This window comes from Oncorhynchus mykiss, chromosome 24, assembly GCF_057628025.1.
Source record: "Oncorhynchus mykiss isolate SJ-2025 chromosome 24, ASM5762802v1, whole genome shotgun sequence".
NCBI classification, from domain to species: Eukaryota; Metazoa; Chordata; class Actinopteri; order Salmoniformes; family Salmonidae; genus Oncorhynchus; species Oncorhynchus mykiss.
The window spans coordinates 24,812,051-24,820,000 of record NC_143045.1 but is presented as its reverse complement, the minus strand read 5'-3'; the positions used below and the strand labels follow the sequence as shown (position 1 = coordinate 24,820,000).

The 7,950-nt window shown below is 45.2% G+C and overlaps 1 long non-coding RNA gene across 2 annotated transcripts in view; it reads right to left on the bottom strand.

Annotated features, from left to right (window-relative positions):
* The window catches only part of LOC149972408 (uncharacterized), a 36,698-nt gene extending 29,678 nt beyond the window's left edge, over positions 1-7,020 (bottom strand). For both annotated transcript variants that reach the window (XR_016491399.1, XR_016491400.1), the window contains exons 1-2: positions 6,469-7,020; positions 6,039-6,100 (exon numbers count right to left, since the gene is read on the bottom strand). This is a non-coding gene — a long non-coding RNA (uncharacterized LOC149972408). The remainder of the gene's footprint in view (positions 1-6,038; positions 6,101-6,468) is intronic.
* Positions 7,021-7,950: the final 930 nt, after the last annotated feature.

Genomic DNA, 7,950 nt, shown 5'->3' with positions numbered 1-7,950 from the left:
AAAGAGAGAGAAAGAGAAAGAGAGAGAGAGGGAGAGCGAGAGGGGGGAGAGAGAGCAAGAGAGAGAGTGAGAGAGAGGGAGAGAGAGGGAGAGCGAGAGGGGGAAAGAGAGCAAGAGAGAGTGAGAGAGAGGGAGAGAGAGGGAGAGCGAGAGGGGGAGAGAGAGCAAGAGAGAGAGAGAGAGTGAGAGCGAGAGAGGGAAAGCGAGAGAGGGGAGAGAGAGCAAGAGAGAGAGTGAGAGAGAGGGAGAGAGAGGGAGAGCGAGAGCGAGATGGGGGAGAGAGAGCAAGAGAGAGAGTGAGAGAGAGGGAGAGAGAGGGAGAGCGAGAGGGGGGAGAGAGAGCAAGAGAGAGAGTGAGAGAGAGGGAGAGAGAGGGAGAGCGAGAGGGGGGAGAGAGAGCAAGAGAGAGAGTAAGAGAGATGAAGGGAAACCTCCGCCAACGATTTCTGCTCTATTTTTTGGTTTGTTGATTTTCATGGTTAATTTGCTGTGAAACAGCAGAGATAATTTCCTGAACAAAACCTGGGTAATTAGTGTGTGGCCAGCCCTAGGAGAGGAGAGGCTAACCCTCCTATTGGCTGGCTGGCCTGCCTGCCTGCTCACACTACAGCTGGATCCAAACCACACATTTACTATACTCTCCTTCTGTTCTTTCATTCTCCCTGCCTCTCTTCATCTGCTTGTCTCTGTCCACCCCCCCCCCCCCCGCATGTTTTCTTTATCTTGCGTCTCCTCTGCTTGTCTTACTCCTCTCCTTTCCTCTCCTCTTTCCCATTTTCTCCATTCATGCCTTAACTGGGGAGGAAGGTAGCCTAGTGGTAAGAGTGTTGGACTAGTAACCGAAAGGTTGCAAGATCAAATCCCTGAGCTGACAAGGTACAAATCTGTCGTTCTGCCCCTGGACAAGGCAGTTAACCCACTGTTCCTAGAATGTAATTGAAAATAAGAATTTGTTCTTAACTGACTTGCCTCGTTATATAAAGGTTAAAAAAATTATATTGTTGCTAGTGTACTATTAGTAGCAATGGAAAGACACAGATAGGGAGAGCCCTTAAATTGAAAATTGAATTGAATTGAGAAACAAAGAAGTTTAACAGTGGTCGTGGGGGTGAGTGGGTATTTGGTGGGAGTGTTAGTTAGGCCAATAACAGGGGAGGGTGGTCTCTGTGAACATCTACAAGCCGCCTTGGCAGGGGAGACTATCCAACGCTATGAGTAGTCCCATCCCCACAGTGGCCAATTAAGCAAATTACAGCAAAAGAGCATTTTATTAGTATTTGCCCAGAGCTACTGCACATTGCGATAAATTCTCCTCGAGGTTCGCAAGAAAACAAAATGGCACATTAACTGGTGAATGGCTAAAGAGGCACTCTTGTGTTGACCTCCAGGGCTAGCCAGGGGATCGGGGAGTCTGCCGTTTCAGGGGCAATCTGTCTGCTTTATCATTCACTGTGACAGTGGGGCTGGAGTGCAGGGCTCCAGCGGAGAGCCCGGCGCCAGCTAACAGCCAACAACTATCGGCTCCCTCTCTTTCTTTCTGTCACTCTGTCTCGCTCTCTTTTTCTCCTCTTTCTCCCCTTTGGCAAGCCTAAGCTGTTTGTGTCCTGATGAGTCCTCTCTATTTATCTGTTATTACATTGGAATTGGCAGATCCAAAAAGCAATAGGGGGCCTGTGCTCTGTGCCAGTTATGTTGGCGGTAGTGCCCAGTCTTCCCTCCTCCCTCCTGCTCTTCCTATTCTCCTTTTCATTAAATAGCTCTCTCTTTCTCTCTTACCCACCTCTTTCTTTCTTCTTCTCCTGTATTGTACTTTCTCCTTCTCTCCATCCCTCAGATCATCCCCACCTGCAGTTTCTCTCCTCTACATACCTCCGACCCGACTGTCTCTCCTACCCCCTCTCCCCTCCTCCCACTCTGTTTCTTCCTCCTCTCTTTCTCACTCACCCCCTCTATTGATCACTCCCTGTGTTGTGGCAGTGTAACGCCACTCAGTGAGCTTGTGTGTGTGTTTGTGTGTGTTGGGCCCATAGAGAATGATAGAGGACTCGTCTTTGTATTTGTCCCATTAAGGCATCTCTTAGCGCACGGGCAGTGCCATTGAGGCCATCTCCACTTTGAAGTAGTCCATTTTCTTCTTCTACGACTTCTAAGAGTTAGTAAACAAACGTAAATGGTGCACACTGCCACCTAGAGTGTGTTGTTTGAAAATATAAAGCCAAGGTTGGCGATTTACTGCCACCTGCAGTTTCCTGAGTATAGTTCATTGGCTGATCCCTCCTTGTGACCCAGTTGGAATTATGTGATCCTTCCTTAACCCATAGGAAGTCCCACCCAGTTGACCACTTCAAAATAGTGAAAGTCTTAAATGGTGCTGCCCACGCTAAAATAGGCTTTTGGGCACTAGAGTCCTCTATCATTCTCTATGGTTTGGTGTTTGTGCTAACTGACTGCTCTCAGTCTCTCTATAGGGGCCCCTCCACCACTGCATCAGAGTGGCTTTATATGGTGATAATGAGGATGGGCATGTTTGTGTTTCCCATAATCCTTTTAGTAAAAGCCATTTGAGGATAGAGGAAGTGATTTATGCATGGCGTGGGTTACGTGGGATTGGAATTAGGGCTGGAATGGAATGGTCATTACATTCCCAGAGAGAGGGATTTTTGCTTGGTGTTTGGACTGATGGCGGCAATATTGGGGAAATTTGAAATGTATTTCAGTATGTTGGATGAGACACAGTGTCTGAACACATATGAGAAATACTGTGTGTGTTTGTGTCAGTCGTTCGTTCGATCGATGGAAAAATAAAGGAATGAAAATACAGATTAAATATTGGTGCTATCTGGCCCAGTCTGTCTACTCTGTGGTGCTTAGGGAGTTGGAGGGATGAAGGGGTACCACAGGCTCAGGGCTGGAACTGTATACTGGTTTGGGATTAGGCCTGGGGCTAAGGTCGTGGTTGGAGCTCTACCTTGGTTTATGGCCTGGGTTTGTGGGTAAGAAATTGAGCCCCTGTCTGTGTCAGGTCCGTCTTTCCCTCCTCCCCCTTCTCTTTCCCTTCTCTTCCTCTTCTCTCCTGGTCCCTTCACATTTTCTTCTCTCCTGATCCCTTCTCTTCCTCTTCTCTCCTGGTCCCTTCACATCTTCTTCTCTCCTGATCCTTCCTCTTCCTCTTCTCTCCTGGTCCCTTCACATCTTCTTCTCTCCTGATCCCTCCCCTTCCTCTTCTCTCCTGATCCCTACTCTTCCACTTCTCTCCTGGTCCCTTCACATCTTCTTCTCTCCTGATCCCTCCTCTTCCTCTTCTCTCCTGATCCCTCCTCTTCCTCTTCTCTCCTGGTCCCTTCACATCTTCTTCTCTCCTGATCCCTCCTCTTCCTCTTCTCTCCTGGTCCCTTCACATCTTCTTCTCTCCTGATCCCTCCTCTTCCACTTCTCTCCTGGTCCCTTCACAACTTCTACTCTCCTGATCCCTCCTCTTCCTCTTCTCTCCTGGTCCCTCCTCTTCCTCTTCTCTCCTCGTCCCTCCTCTTTCTCTACTCTACTGGTCTCTCCTCTTCCCCTTCTCTCCTCGTCCCTCCTCTTTCTCTACTCTACTGGTCTCTCCTCTTCCCCTTCTCTCCTCGTCCCTCCTCTTTCTCTACTCTACTGGTCTCTCCTCTTCCCCTTCTCTCCTCGTCCCTCCTCTTTCTCTACTCTACTAGCCTCTCCTCTTCCCCTTCTCTCCTCGTCCCTCCTCTTTCTCTGCTCTACTGGTCTCTCCTCTTCCTCTTCACTCCTGGTCCCTCCTCTTCCTCTTCTCTCCTGGTCCCTCCTCTTTCTCTACTCTACTGGTCTCTCCTCTTCCCCTTCTCTCCTCGTCCCTCCTCTTTCTCTACTCTACTGGTCTCTCCTTTTCCCCTTCTCTCCTCGTCCCTCCTCTTTCTCTACTCTACTGATCTCTCCTCTTCCACTTCTCTCCTCGTCCCTCCTCTTTCTCCACTCTACTGGTCTCTCCTCTTCCCCTTCTCTCCTCGTCCCTCCTCTTTCTCTACTCTACTGGCCTCTCCTCTTCCCCTTCTCTCCTCGTCCCTCCTCTTTCTCCACTCTACTGGTCTCTCCTCTTCCCCTTCTCTCCTCGTCCCTCCTCTTTCTCTACTCTACTGGTCTCTCCTCTTCCCCTTCTCTCCTCGTCCCTCCTCTTTCTCTACTCTACTGGCCTCTCCTCTTCCCCTTCTCTCCTCGTCCCTCCTCTTTCTCCACTCTACTGGTCTCTCCTTTTCCCCTTCTCTCCTCGTCCCTCCTCTTTCTCTACTCTACTGGTCTCTCCTCTTCCTCTTCACTCCTGGTCCCTCCTCTTCCTCTTCTCTCCTCGTCCCTCCTCTTTCTCTACTCTACTGGTCCATCAAATGGTGATTTTCCAAGCCAGGATGCCAGGCTGAGAGGCTGCGGCCCTGGCCAGGTGGAAGGCGGGAGGAGGGGGGCACAGTGGGGAGAGGTGTGGGCATGCCTGCATCTGAGCCCAGGGGCATGGGGAGAGCACTGGGCAGAGGCCAGACACTGAACTGAAAATAGGCTTTGACTGACACACACGACCCACTCAGACACAGACAATGATTGTATATGTACAAACACACACACACACACACACACACACACACACACACACACACACACACACACACACACACACACACACACACACACACACACACACACACACACACACACACACACACACACACACACACACGCACGCACACACACACACACAGACACAAGAAAACAGCCCTATCTACCAACAGGAGGCAGAGAAACACAGAATGGACATAAGTGCACTAAACCTTTATGGGATTGTACAATTTAAATTACATTCATGTCATTTAGCAAATCAAATTAAATCCAATCTAATCAAATCAAAGTGTACTGACTTGTCTAGCTAAATAAAGGTTAAATAAAAAATATTTAAAAAATAAAGTATTGGTTTATGTTTGTGCTTCTAGTTCCAACAGTGCAGTAATACTTAGCAATAAAACATCTAATAAATACACACACAATTCAGAAGAATAGAAAATTAGTTATATAGCAGACACTGTTATCCAGAATGAATTACAGTCAAGTGGTCAGAATTGTTTCACATTCTGGCCCTCAGTACAACTTGTAAAACAATATTAAGGCAGCAAACACATACAGTACAAGTCTGTAATGGTCCTGTGAATAGCTGGTGTAGAGAGTCAGGCGCAGGATAGCAGATTTGAGTAATCAACATACTCAAAATAGACAAAATACAAAGCAATATAGCGAGCCCACAATAACGGACCGATGTACAACGAACAATCACTCACAAACAAACATGGGGAACAGAAGGTTAAATAATAAACAAGTAATTGGGTGAATGAAACCCGGTGTGTAAAACAAAGACAAAACAAATGGAAAATGAAAAGTGGATCAGCGGTGGCTAGAAGGCCGGTGACGTCGATCTCCGAACGCCGCCCGAACAAGGAGAGGGACCGACTTCGGCGGAAGTAGTGACACAGTCAAAAGTTTGGACACACCTACTCATTCAAGGGTTTTTCTTTATTTTTACTATTTTCTACATTTTAGAATAATAATGAGGACATCAAAACTAAGAAATAACACATGGAATCATGAAGTAACCAAATCAAAAAATGTTTTATATTTGAGATTCTTTAAGGTAGCCACCCTTTGCCTTGATGACAGCTTTCCACACTCTTGGCATTCTCACTATTATCACTGCTGATTAACCTTTCTGATCTCCCCATCCCGGATCCGGGTTCGTGAATACAGACTCAAGCTCATTACCATAACGCAACGTTAACTATTCATGAAAATCGCAAATGAAATGAAATAAATATGCTAGCTCTCAAGCTTAGCCTTTTGTTAACAACACTGTCATCTCAGATTTTCAAAATATGCTTCTCAACCATTGCAAAACAAGCATTTGTGTAACAGTATTGATGGCTAACGTAGCATTTAGCATTAGCATTCAGCTGGCAACATTTACACAAAAAAACAGAAAAGCATTCAAAAAAATCATTTACCTTTGAAGAACTTCAGATGTTTTCAATGAGGAGACTCTCAGATAGCAAATGTTCAGTTTTTCCTGAAAGATTATTTGTTTAGGACAAATCGCTCCGTTTTCTGCGTCACGTTTAGCTATGAAAAAACCCCTGTATCCAGGATTGTGTAAATCTATCAGCAAGCTCATTAGCATAACACAACGTTAACTATTTATGAAAATCGCAAATGAAATGAAATAAATATGCCATCTCTCAAGCTTAGCCTTTTGTAAACAACACTGTCATCTCAGATTTTCAAAATATGCTTCTCAACCATAGGAAAACAATAATTTGTGTAAAAGTAGCTAGCTAGAGTTAGCATTTCGCGTTAGCATTTAGCGTTAGCATTAGCGTTAGCATCCAGCACGCAACATTAACAAAAACATAAAAGCCTTCAAATAAAATAATTTACCTTTGAAGAACTTCTGATGTTTTCAATGAGGATACTCTCAGTTAGATAGCAGATGCTCAGTTTTTCCAAAAAGATTCCTTGTGTATTAGAAATAGCTCCGTTTTATACATCACATTTGGCTACCAAAAAAAATCCATAAATTCAGTCCTCAAAACGCAAACTTTTTTCCAAATTAACTCCATAATATCGACTGAAAACATGGCAAACGTTGTTTAGAATCAATCATCAAGGTGTTTTTCACATATCTCTTCATTGATACATCGTTCTTGGACACATGCTTTCTCCCCTGAATCAAATGGTAAAGTGGAAGCAGCTGGCAATTGCGCACCGAATTCGACGCAGGACACCAGGCGGACACTTGGAAAATGTAGTCTCTTATGGTCAATCTTCCAATGATATGCCTACAAATACGTCACAATGCTGCTAAGACCTTGGGCGAACGACAGAAAGTGTAGGCTCATTCGTTGCGCAATCACAGCCATATAAGGAGAGAATGGAAAACAGAGCTTCAGAAATTCTGCTAATTCCTGGGTGATGCATCATCTTGGTTTCGCCTGTAGAATGAGTTCTGGGGCACTTACAGACAAAATCTTTGCAGATTCTGAAACTTCAGAGTGTTTTCTTTCCAAAAACTGTCAAGAATATGCATAGTCGAGCATCTTTTCGTGACAAAATATCGCGCTTAAAACGGGAACGTTTTTTATCCAAAAATGAAATAGCGCCCCTAGAGCTCTAACAGGTTAAGTGTGCCTTGAATTTGAACTAAATCACCAGAAAAGCACTCCCACACATCACACCTCCTCCCCCATGCTTCACACATGCAGAGGTCATCCGTTCACCTACTCTGCGTCTCACAAAGACACGGCAGTCGAAATCAAAAATCACTAATTTGGACTCATCAGACCAAAGGACCGATTTCCACTGGTCTAATTGCTTGTATTTCTTGGCCCAAGAAAGTCTCTTCTTATTATTGGTGTCCTTTAGTAGTAGTTTCTTTGCAACATTTTGACCATGAAGGCCTGATTCACGCAGTTTCCTCTGATCAGTTGATATTGAGCTGTGTCTGTTACTTGAACTCTGTGAAGCACTTATTTAGGCTGTAATTTCTGAGGCTGGTACAGTAACTCTAATGAACGTATCCTTTGCAGCAGAGGTAACTCTGGGTCTTTCTTTTCCTGTGGCGGTCCTCATGAGAGCCAGTTTCATCATAGCGCTTGATTGTTTTTGCGACTGTACGTTTAAAGTTCTTAAAATGTTCTCTATTGACTGACCTTCATGTCTTAAAGTAATGATGGACTGTTGTTTCTCTTTGCTTTTTGAGCTGTTCTTGCCATAATATGGACTTGGTCTTCTAACAAGGCACACCTGTTAACTGAAATGCATTCCAGGTGACTACCTCATGAAGCTGGTTGAGAGAATGCCAAGAGTATAAAAAGCTGTCATCAAGGCGAATGGTGTCTGCTTTGAAGAATCTCAAATATA